We start from the raw sequence: 12,923 nt of genomic DNA, 5'->3' as shown, positions 1-12,923 counted from the left end.
ATCCCCCATGAGCTGTAACCCCAGCTAGCAAAAACACTTTCCCCCCACTTCAGGTTGCATCCCTACTGTCACAGTGCAAAAGCCCTTCTTCTGAGTGGCCACCAGCGTGCCAGTTAGAAGGTTCCCTGTGACACTTACTGTGTGTTTGCACTAGCCTCCTGCGGCTTTCTGGCCATGCAGGATGGTATCTTTCTGGCTGATGATGCCGTGGTTGGAAGCCTTTCAGATTTTAGGTCTCCTTTGGTCTTCAGATGATGCTGTGAGCGGATGGACGGAGGCTGGCCGGGTGATTTCTTAGGGGCTTTACTAATCTCTTCACAGTCTGTTTAGATAAAGAAAGGGAGGCTCTTCCTTTGCATTTTTTGAGGCTTTCTTGATGGAGAGCTTTAACAGTTATCTTAAAAGGTATCACCATTAGATACAATAGGAGTGTAGATCAGAGAGGGTGGGAGATGCTGGGGTGCTATCCCTGTGAGTTAGGCCTCACTTTTTTTTTTTTTTACATTTGTCCTCATAGTTTCTAAACTCACTGTGAACAGATAAGACTCACTTAATTTTCTCTGTAGCTGTTCCTTTGTTTCTTGAGCAGAGTGGCTGAAATACAGTCCACAGGATGGCTCTATGAAGAAATGATGCCAGTTAAGGAGAGAGCTCAGCTGCAAAGCACTTGCCTTGCAAGAAGGGGGACTTGAGTTTGACCCCCCAGAACCTACATAAAGAAGCCAGGTGTGGCAAGTCTTTATAACCCAGCTCTGTGGTGGTAGAGGCAGGCAGGTCCCTGAGGTGTGCTGGCCAGCCTACTCTTAGTGGCAAATTCCAGGCCAAGGAGAGAACCTGTCTCAACAACAACAACAACAAAAAAAATGTGGACAGTGTCTGGGGAACAACAGCTGAGGTTGTCTGCCAGCTTCCAAATGCACGTGTGTGCGAGTGCACGCAAACACACACACATACACACTCACACATATACACATACAAAATGAGACCAGGGCAGGCTGTCCTCACTGATCCTTTAAGCTGGTAATATCATGTATGTGAATCCTCAGGAAATGGGAATATTCATATATGTTACACCCGGCTGGGAATCATTACCCTTCAGCACAATGCTCAGTTTTATTAGCTTCTCCTCTCTACTTGTAAAGGGAGTTCACTGAGGTGGAGTGGTGCATACTGGGAGCAGGAAGGGAAATGAAATTAAGTGCCTCGTTATTTTTCCAGGGCTGAGGTAGATACTAGGTTTGTATTCTACATTTTTTTTTAATGAAACTTTTGGCGTATGTGTGTCTTAGATGTAGATGCATACCGATTTCCTTTAAAGCTACCTTTTATCTCCAGTTTGATGGGAGGCTATTCAGGGAACTAGGCTCTAGAACTTTGAAAATAAACAGGACTTTCATGTTTTTGAATAGCACATTGTGGGCTGACCAACATCTGGAAGAGGTTATTCTCCTGGTAGGCAGAAGAAATCTCATCATCTACTGTCTTCAAAGAACACAGCACCTTGTCCCATTGCTTCTAGAGCTTTGAAACGGAAGTCCTGAGGGTCATGTTGCTGGATCATCTTCTCTCGGTTGTGTATCGGCCGTAAATACATCTAACACTAAGGATTTCTGTGGCTTTTGAAAACAGAGCCAAATGTGGTGGTCTGGGGTTGCCTCTCCTTTCCTCTGAGTCTAGACTGCTCCTTTTCTGGGAATCCTATTTGAGTCTGGCAACATGCTCTTAAGTTTTGATTCATCTGAGACTTCTTTTCTTGTCTTCTCTAAGACCAGGCAGGCACATGTGTGTCTAGGAGGGTAATGTAATTTGTAACAATAACTTCTTCCCAGTTTGAAAATTACAAAATGAAGCTTATTCATGGATTTGTCTATTCTTATAGATGGTATAACAAAATATGAACACTTGCATTTACAAACATTTTTTTTTATCACAGCTGTTTCTGTAATAAAAGGATCTCTCCTGGTCTTTTTTCCTCACTCCTGATTCCATTTCTCTCTCGAGCCTATAGGAAAGTTGCAATTATAGTACTGAGTAGGAAGAACCTTTATCTCAGCAGTTGGTTGAGAGTGAATTGCTTATATTAATATTCAACGCTGAGCTTCAAGTACTTTATAAGGTAATTCTCACAAATGAGGGCATTCTCCCATATAGCCACAAAACACCTATCCAAATCCATCAAGATTTGTACTGTTTTCTGATTTTCACATCCCATTCATGTGTTTTCATATCACCACACCTACATCCTTGGCAGCTAAGAGTTCAGTTCATAACCTCGTGCTGTATACACCTCCCCCAACTCTGCTTAGTCTCTTTTATATGGAATACTCAAGGGCTGCCACATGGTAACTTCAACCTTGTTTCACATTGTCTGTCCTCCCAGGCCTTCCTCTGAAATCTTGGTGAAAGCCTCCAACACCCCTAACTCTTACATTCTACTTGACTGCAAAACCAGGATCACCTGGATGATGCCAAAATCTTCTGCCTACTTGAGCAATGGTCAGATTTGGTGGAACAAAGCTAATGGCTTCCTTGATGATTGATGCCTGAGCATCATGTACTTACTTCCCTGGAACAAGACAGTTCTTTCAGTAGAGAATAGTATTTAAGTTCCCCCACATCAAATGTGCTTCTTGTTTTTGACATAGGATGTCTCCCAGCATTCTCATTGTGTGGACACATTTGTACTTATCCTTGGCTGAGGATGTAGCTCAAGTGGGAGAGCATTTGCCTAGTAAGTGTGAGGACCTGAGTTTTATCCCCAGCACTTCTATCTCTCCTAATACACCCATCCTTGGTTCGACTGATACTGATAAACCAGAGTCTACATCTCTCGTTTCTTCTCTATTGTTTGTACCCTTGCCTTTCGGGCTTCAGAATGTGCTCATGGCTGCCTTTTTATGGAGATGACCTTCTTACCCATCTCTGCCACCCTATATTCCGCTTCCCTTGCTTCGTTACAATTAAACAATTTTAAATTACTTGCCATATTATTTCACAAGGCAGGCTTTCCCACTTTAAGTAAAATGTTTTAATATTTTTTTATTATTAAGTAATTTTCTATTCATTTTACATATCAACGACAGATTCCCCTCTCCTTCATCCTCCTGTCCCTCAGCCTTCCCCTCAACCCACCCCCCATTATTTTTTTTTAAATCCATGAGATATCATTTTAAAATGGTGAGACAAATGCTTTCTTTTGGTAAAGTGAAGGATGTATCTAGACATAAAGGGTGGCATTTGCTTTGTCTTACACTGTAATCAAGAGGAGCAGTATCCACTACTGACTGAATTTCCTCCTGTCCTTTTGAAATGCTTCCCCACGTTAACCTGCCTTATAGTCTAAGGCAGCCACTTATGATATTTACAGATTAGTTTGCACTTCCTATACTTTTATAGAGTCATACAGTGGATGCTGGGTTTCATGTGACTTCTGTCACTTGCCTTAATGATTGTGAGAATGATAGACGGGGTTGTGCATACCAGCAGCGCATTGGTTTTACTAACAAGTACTGTGTTGTTGAATTGTCTAGGGTTTGGATGTCACAGATGATGCCACTACCTGCACTTGTCCTCAGGTCTTTGGCATAGACACACTTTCTTTTCTCTCAAGTAGGTAACTAGGTGTGAGATGACTGGGTTGGATAGCAAGAGTATGTTTAACTTGTATAGAAATGGTCCAGTTGTTTCCAGACTCACATTCCTATAGCAATTCGGGCTGCACTATTTCATACCCTTGCCAATACTTACTGTGGGTGGTCCTTTAAATGTTACCCATTTTAGTACATACTTAGTAGTAGTTCCTTGTGGTTTTAAATTGATTTGTCTCAATTGACCTTCTTATCTCTTATCATTTCTATTATTATTATTAGATGAGCTTTCTCATCTGGTCCATGTTACTTCCCTTGAGCACGTTCTTTTTTAGCAGAAAAATTAAGTACACAAACCACCTCAGAGAACAAAACTTGTTTAAGTATTACATATTTCTCTGTGTGTTTCCCCACATAGGAGAAAGATATTTGAACACAGTTTAATTTTATTGGTTAGATACAACTGGTTTGAATGTAAATATATCTTTAATAACATAGTCGATAATTACTATATTATTGGATGTTCAGATCATTTCAATTTTTCTGTCATATGATTTTGTGTTAAGCATTCTCAGAGCCAAATATCTGCATGTAATATTAATTCTAGTATACTATAGAGTCACATAGCTTCGGACTCAAAATAGTATTAGGATTCTGATATATTCCATGTATACACATGCCTGTCCATAATAGATTCCAGAAGAGGGGTGAACAGTTAGTTGCATCCACACTAGGTATATTTTAAGTGGCTGTTCACAAATCTACCAGACAAGTATCTTTTAAGCATAACTTTTTTATGTTGAAGTATACTTGTTTAAAACACCTTTTTTTGTTATTGTTATTCTAAACACTCAGAATTGATGTTGATGTATTCTTCCAAAGATGGTTGAATGTCAGCTCCTTTGAATCTTTGATGATGGATAATGCCTTTTCAACAGAATCCTCCACCACTGAGAAGCTGTTGTGGGGCTGAATCACTCTTACTGACACAATCACAGACTTCTACATTAGGATTATTGGTCCTCTCCCCAACTTACCCTGACTTCTTCCTTTTGTTCCTTCCCCCAACTTTCCCCAATCCGCTTATATACTCATATTTCTTAATTTAGACCACTTGAGAACTACTTCTGTGTTCTTAGGAGGAAGCATCTTCCATGACCCATCCATCAGTTGTTGTTGGAATTTGAGCTTGTCTGGGATATGCATATGGAGTTTGTCATTCTCTGCAGGCTTTGAACTGAAACCACCCCAGCTCAGTGGCTCCCTTCCTAACAGCCTACAATGAAAACACACCCAGTCTCCTGTCCCTAAAGGCAGAGGTCCTGATTACATCCATCCCTGTACTATTCTGGGTCCATGTATGGGACACTCACTAAGATGAAGGGTTTGGGCATTGTGCCTTTGGGCTATGAGAAGACACAGTGTTGTGTTAAATCTGCCTCTTACCCAAAAATGGAATTTAGTTTTCCTACTTTTCAAGATCGTCTCAGTCTTCCTTCCTTCCATTCCTCCTCAAGACACAGGTCCCACCTTTCTTGAGCTCTGTCATGACTGACTGCACTTACTTGAGTTCATTTTCCCTTACCTCAGAAATTCACAGTTATGGCTCATTCCTGACAATGTTTCCAAATAGAGATTCTCCAATTTTTATAAGCATAATAAAGCACACTAGTTTGAGTCTGAGACTATGTATTTGGACAGGGCATCCATCACTATTGTAGTGACCATAGATTTGGGGCCATTTCATAATTATGTTTTATATTCCACAGCATTTTCCCCCCACTGGGAACATGTCTGGAATGGCAAATTTATGCCTGTCCATCCATTTTTTAAATCAAGATAATAAGTTTATTAATGCAGTTTTATCTTGTTTCTTCAGTTTGTAAGCTAGCTTATGCATCCCCCTCCCCCCACCTCTCCAGCTAGCCTCAAACTTGTGATCCTCCTGCTTCAGCCTCCCAAGTGCAGGAGCTTTTCTTCCTCTTCTTTGAAGTTCTAGTGCCATCATCGGAGCCCACACTCATGACCTCATCATCTGGCTCCACTTCCAAGAACCATTGATGTAAATGGTGAACATGGAGATTGAATCTCCAATGCATAAACTCAATTTTTTTTTAGATTTATTTATTTTGTTTAATTTGTGTGAATGTTTTACGTGCGTGTATGTCCATGCACCACATGTGTTCCTGGTGCCCAAGAAGGTTAGGAGGAGGTACTGTATCCCCTGGAACCATAGCTACGGATGGTTGTGAGCTTCTGTGTGGGTGTCAGTGCTGGGAACCAAACCTGGGACCTTTGCAAGAGCAATACATGCTCTTAACTATTGAGTAACCTCTCCAGCCTCGACACACAAACTTTAAAAGGTCACCTCAAACCGTAGCATACAGCCCGTCTCCAGAACTCTTTCCATATCATGAAATTGTAATTCTATGCTCATTAAACATTACCCTCTGGCCCATTCTTTCTTCTGGTTGTCTGGCAACACAGTATGTGACCAGCTTATTTCCCTCAGCAAAATGTCACTAAGGTACACCTTTATTGGTGCCTATGTCAGGGCTTGTTTCCTTTTTAATCCATAATAATATCTCATTGTATGTACCAATCAGTTTATTTATGTGTGTGTATCCGTTACTGGACACTTGGGTTTCTTCTATCTCTAAGCCACTCTATCTATGCTATATGAACACAGGTATGTGATTAGCTCCTAAAGATCCCATCTTAATTATTTCAGAAATGTGTTCAAAGTAGGATTGCTAGCTTATATTTTGAGTTTTCTGAGACTCCTCCATACTGCTTCTGTGTTGACTGCAGCATTTTACATTCCTGCCAACTTCATACGAGGGTTCCAATCTTTCACATCCTCAGCATGACCCTGCACTGTAGTTTTGCTTTGAGTCTTCCTAGTAGTCAGTGCTGTGGAGTTTCGCTTTGGCTGTTTTCTGTCCACCTACACGGGTCCTTTAAGGAAGTAGTTACTCTGCCCCTCCGCCCATCCTTATCACATTGTTTGTTCTTGAACTAAGAAAATGACTTTCCCTGATAAATCGTCTCTGTTCCATTTGTTTTCCTCAAGTGTGCTGGTTATCCTTATTTGAATATTCTATCCTCTGAGCCACAATTTCTAACAAATATGACATTCTATTACCATAAACACTTGTGCTGTTCTCTCTACAATGGCCTTCCATGGTATCACCTTGGATTTCTGCATTGACACTTACCTTTTATGGATGGTTCTAAAGTTTTGGACTTTGGGTCATGTTCTTTGCATTTCATTTTTGAAAAATTGGATCAGTTATAGATATTTGTAAAGTGTTAGTCCCATGAAGCTTGCTAAGGAAACTGAGCCCTTTTAATTGGAATTCCCTTTTGTTCCAATTGTTTCAATTGGGTCAGTATTCATACCCACCTATTGTCGCACTGGGGGTTGAATTTGAGGCTTTGAACCTGTGGACTGGCACATGCTAGGCAAGTGCTCTATGGCTTAGGTTTATCTCCAGTCCTTGGTGATGGGGACCTCCTTACCATCATTGTGAAAATGTGTGGATCCTTTTCTGGAAAAAAGTTTTGGGTCTGTTTTTAGTTCATCATCTTTTTAATGCTGAGTTAGTTTTCTACATTATGAACTCTTCATGTAATACCAGGCTTTCTTAGTATTAGAAACCTGCTCTCAGTATGTCCAGATGGACAGCTGGTCTACCAAGGATACCTTCTCAACCCCTGTGTGCATCACTCAGGGATTGCTCTTCACAGTTAATGTCTTTTGGGTCTCTCTATCTTGGCACTTACTGTCCTCGCTGTCACCTCCCATTTCTTCCTTTTTCTTCCTGTCTCTAGAACCACATCCTCCGGAAGGATCCGTCTGTTAATTACTTCCCTCATCATTCATTGTTCCGCTGTCTTATTGCATCTAGGGATCTTATTTAATCGTCCAAAGGCGCTTGGATTCCCATCTATTGGTTTATGAGTTCCCCTGCCTCTTTCTGAGGTCTTTCAGGATTTTTAATTCAATTGCATGTTGCTGTTGCGACCTTTGTAGTGTTAGTTTCTGCAGTTCTGGCCTTCAGTCCCACTGTGGCATGCATGCTCAATGTGCACTCTACCACTAAGCTGCAGCCTTTGTAGCCCTTCCCCTGCCTCTTAAAGCTCTGATTAATGCGATCCTATCCAAGTCCACTGAGGTAGGCAGGTCCTTGTGGGCCTTTTCACTCTACAAAAATGATGTTCCATTTTAGGGACTGTTTTGAGGTCTTTTCCCCCTTCTCTTTCTTTCCTGAACCTAGGGCCATGTGTGTGCTAGTCAAGTACTCTGACACTGATCTACAACCCAAGAATTATAGATCCTCCATTTTCCATTTTTTATCTTGTCTTGAGACAGGGTCTCCTGAAGTTGCCCAGGCTGCGCTTTGTCTTGCAGCCCTCCTGCCCTGGCTTGCATTCCTTTACTCCTTTATTCTTCTGATTAATCTCTCAGGGTCTCTGCTCTCATTCTCTACTCCTTTGCTCTCTTCTCCCATTTTATTCGAAAATTCTGTCCAGCTTTCTTACGTTCACATTCTAATCCTTTTAAACTTGGAATGATTGCTTTTTAAAGCATCCTGTTTTTGTTCTGGCGAGTGCAGTATCTCCTTCTGAGACTTACTATTGTTAAGTCTTTTCCTTCTGATCAGAGATTCTGGAGGACAAGCCTTTCTGTCTCATGCTTTGGGGGAGGTAAGTCTGGTGGCAGACACTGTCTTGTTCTGGTCGGGGACAGATGGGGACAGACACTAAGACAAGCTGGCTGGCCTGTGCCTCATCTCCTTGATGCTCTAGGTCTTGGGTCCAGTCTGAGTTTCTGCCAGACTGTCAAGCTTGTTATACAACAATACACAGATATAAAGTCTGAATTTTCCCCCCTATTTCATCTCAAGTGTGTAACTGTGTAACCGTTTTCTAAAAATTGGGGCATAATTTTCTACCTTTCTGGTTTCAGAAATGATGATAACGTCATTCTTTCATGTAAAAATAAGTTTCTTTTATACAGAATCTCATGTAATCCAGGCTAACACCAAATTTGCCATTAGCTGAGAATGACCTTGAACTTCTGATCCTCCTGTCTGTACCTCCTGAGCTCGGGATTATGGGCATGTGCCATCATTTACAGCTTTCTTCCTTCTAGGACTTGTGTTCGCCTGTCCTGTGCATGGGTTAGAGCCTTTAAATACAGGTTTTCCCATCTTAAAGATCTGGTTTGTCTTCTTGTCACTGTTTATTTTCTGTTTTCTATTTCCTTGACTGCCTTTGTTTAAGTTCAAAATCCAGACTTACCTCTCTTTGTTCCTTTGGTTAATATAAATGCTTTTCTGACCTTGTTTTTCTATCATGGTGACATGCTCTGTGTTCAAAGATGTAACCACCGTGTCCTCAGGAATCTTATTGACATGAACTAGAAGTTTCTCCTTTAAGAAGTATACTTACTGATTAAGTAAGTATTGGCTCTAATTCTGGAACCCCTTTACTTGAAACTCTAACAGCGTGTCTTATGGGCCTGGTGCATTTGAACATTTCTCTGTTGCTTATTCTCAGAGAGAGAAGCTGGTGTCTACTCAAAGTTTTTCTTCTCTTCCCATCCCCCTCTCTTTGCCGGGGATCTACCCTGTGTTTTTTCAAGAGACTTGTATGAGTCACTACTTGACCGAAATCCAGTATAAGGAAAAAGGTTAGGCTTGTAGTAGATTAATTTGCCAATTAGAGGTTTATCTCCCTGTGAGGCCTGGGGAGGGAGCCAGCTTCAGTTGAAGCAGTCAGATGGAAGTCTGCTTCCAACTAGAGTTTTTCTTTTAGGTATTTGGTGTGGCATTCACTAATCCGTGTTGCCATTGTCAATTGGCATGGCTGCCCCCCTCAGTGGCCAGCTAATGGCATTCTTTTCTCAGAGTTTTCTGGTGAAATCTTCATAGCTGATGTAAATCAGGAGTTAGCGCAGCCAGAGTTGACCTGCTTTGTTGGCCTCTGGAGTCAAAGGCTCTCTTGAAAGAGCTAGTGTGTTTCAAATGTACCCCAGCTCTCCCAGGCCTGGTGCCCTCCCACTTCTGGATACACTCTCAGGTCTGCTGGATTCTCATTGGCTTATTTTCTGTACCTGCACTTGGAACCAGCAACCTCATGAAGAGGGTGTTGTGCCTTAGCTCATTGTGGACCGTCCATGTCCGTTCTCTCCAGCACATGTGTTTGGAGGTATAAGCAGTTTCTAGGGCTGATTCATAATGTTTCTACCCTCATCAATCAATCTGGTAATCTATCACGAGGAATGAGCCTGTGTGTATTTCTTATTGGAAAACTTTAGTTTTCCCCTAAAATGATATTTAATTGCTCATGATCCTTGAGACTCCATTTCAATTTGTATAATGTTTCTGTTCTTTGGATGAGGGTCTATATATGGTTTTCCATTTTGCTTTCTTGTATCAGAAGTAGCTTCCATGTCATTCCTTACTGTTTATATTCATAATCCTTTTTTAAATTAAAAAAAAACTTATTTTGTGTGTGTGGTGTATAGGTGAATATGTGTTCGTGCGTGTCACATGTATTTGCATGCATGTGGTAGCCAGGGATTAACTTGCTGTGTTGGCTTCTGGAGGCCAGATGTCTTTCTCAATGGCTTAACACCTCATTTCTTTGTGGGTGGAGTTTTCCTGTGCCAGTGGCTACTCCTAAATAATCACTCAGAAACTTAATATTAATTGTAAATGCTCAGCTGATAGTTCAGGCTTATTACTGACTAGCTCTTACAATGTAAATTAACCCATTTCTATTAATCTATGTATTGTCACATGGCTCATGGCTTTACATGTCCTCCAGCATGTCTTGCACCGTCTGTGTTTCCTAGCAACTCTAGACTTCACCCTTCTTCCCCCGAGCAGTCTGAGTTTGGCTCTCTTGCCTAACTTTATCCTCTTCAGCTATTGGCCAGTCAGCTCCTTTATTAAACCAATCATAGCAACATATATTGACACAGTATAAAGGAATATTCCACATTTCTTCAGATGAGGAGCTCAACCATTTAGCTAGATTGTTTGAACCATGAACCCAGGGATCCTCCCATCTCTTCCTCCCCAGAACTGGGATCATAGGATTCCTCCCCCAATTCTCTCCTTCTATGTGTCTATATGTATGTGTACATGTGCCTGTGCATGTGGTGGTCAGAGAATAATCTCGGGTATCATCCTTGGGAATGGTGTGTACCTCCTTTGAGACAGGGTCTCTTATTGATCTGGCAGTCACTGACTAGGCTGGACAGTCTGTGAACCCCAGAGACCCTCCTGTCTGCACCTCCCTAGTGCTGGGCTTACAGACCCGTGCGACCACACCTTGAGTTTTGTGTGGGTACTGGGGCTCAGACTCATGTCCTCATACTTACAAGGTAACCACTTTACTAAATGAGCTATCAGCCCAGTCCTCCAGGACCCTTCCAGTTGGAGGGTTGGCCTGAGGAAAGAACCTGGGCGCTGGCATCAGGCTGGTCCTGGTTCAGGTCTTAGAGCTCTCCTGGCTTCGTGGCTGTGGCTGGGTCATATAACGTTTTGAAGTCTCAGAAGTCTCTCTTGTGTCATGAGCATCCAACCGAGACACTGTAGAATGACTGCTACTGAGCTTGGTGTGCAGAGGACTTTCCTTAATCCCTGGCCCCTCTCCTTTCTCTCTTGTTAGTAATATGACATATGACAGCTTGGTTTTGGGGGGTATATCCTTTTATTGTTATAGGCTAGGTGCTTGTGCTCCCCTCTGGACGGTCTTTATACTGTAGCAATGAAAGTTATCTAGAGCTAAAACGAGATGGATCTGAATATGCAGTATGAGTCTTTTAGACTCCCATTTACTGGCTTCTTGTTGTTATCGTGCTCTTTTTTGTCTTCATTTGTGAACACGGAAAGATGATATGAATTATAAATGCATAAGGAAAACAGAGAAATGAAAGCAGGGGTGAGCACAGGGTCATGTGTTAGTATAAAGCAGTGCGCTGTGGGGTCCTGTGATTTTCCTAGGGTAGAATCCACTCTCTGGAGGCTGTTGTAAAGAAAGCCATTGCCCTTTCCCCTGGGCCTTCCATTTAAATTATCAGTGTCCCTTTCTTCCTCCTAAAGGTAGAGCTGAGGAGGATATCAGCATTGGCTCAGGGTAGCTGTGGGATCCCATGCTGACGCTGGGCCGAGATAGCTCTCAAAGCTTGCTTGCTGTGCGTTTGTTCCTAAAGGGAGTACCCTGCATTTAAAACAAGTAAAGTCTGATGTGATTCAAACTACGGTGTGAAGGCCTGATACTTGTGCAAGAATAAAAATGAAATCTTGCAAGCCATAGGAGTCGCTGTGTGGCCAGGGCATTTCTTACAGAGGCTCAGAAGCTTGGAGCCATAGGTACAGCACACTGTGGGATCCAGGGACTAGGATTCACTGTCCAGCTTCACCGCTCCTACTGCACAGGGCTCCTCCTTGGGCCCTTGGATTGTGACTTTTATTATTAGGGAAACTGTCATTCTCCAAGAGTTGAACAGTATTCAGGCATCTCCTGCACACTGGTGAAATTAGAAGGTATATTTGCAGCAGGGGCTGCCTCAGTCCTATATGTTCCTAGTTTCCTATAGGTGCTCAGTAAATCCATGTGTCCTCCCCCTCCCCTTCCCTCTCTCCTCTCCCGCCCCTCCCCTTCTGTCAGTTTTCCTTTTTCCCTTCTCCAGCTCCCTTCTCTCCTTCTCTTATTCCCTCTCCCTCTCCCCTCTCTTCCTCTCCCCCATCTCTCTTCTTTCTTTGTTTCCCTTTATCTTTTCATCACTGGGTTCTTACTATATAGTCCAGGCTAGCACAGAGTCTTCCTGCTTCTGCCTCCTGAGTGCTGAGATTAGAATGCCTTCCTTGATAAATCTCTTTTGAGGGATTGCTAGGTGAGATAAAAGCTACTGGAAACACAATGTTTACTTAGAAGAAGGGGATGTTCGTAACTTCTTCAGGTGAAAATTTTCCCTTTATGGACTAAATTGCAATGCTCATGTGATCATGGCTGATAACCCCCTCTCCCTATATTTTTGAGATGGGGCCTCACTGTGTAACTCTAGCTAGCCTGGAACCCACTTTGTAGACCAGGATGGCCTTGAATTCACAAATATCTGCTTGCCTCTGCCTCTTGAGTACTGGGATTAAAAGTGTGGGGCACCACCCCTGGCCCGTCTTTGGACAGGATCAAGGTCCTAGCTTACTGCTGGGACTTAAGCATTTTTTGAGTTTTCTTAGTGAACATATACATGAGAAAAGCACGCATTTTACTTTATGGTTGTTTAGCACCCTCTCCTTGAGAATGTCAAAGGAT

General features: G+C 42.3%; 1 protein-coding gene across 8 annotated transcripts in view; it reads left to right on the top strand.

Annotated features, from left to right (window-relative positions):
• Positions 1-12,923, top strand: part of Lpar1 (lysophosphatidic acid receptor 1) — a 126,091-nt gene that overhangs the window by 37,685 nt on the left and 75,483 nt on the right. The gene's annotated exons all lie outside the window — the stretch shown is intronic.

This window comes from Peromyscus maniculatus, chromosome 2 (assembly GCF_049852395.1).
Source record: "Peromyscus maniculatus bairdii isolate BWxNUB_F1_BW_parent chromosome 2, HU_Pman_BW_mat_3.1, whole genome shotgun sequence".
NCBI classification, from domain to species: Eukaryota; Metazoa; Chordata; class Mammalia; order Rodentia; family Cricetidae; genus Peromyscus; species Peromyscus maniculatus.
Note: the sequence above shows the minus strand (reverse complement) of the source record. Positions and strands in the feature narration are given on the sequence as shown.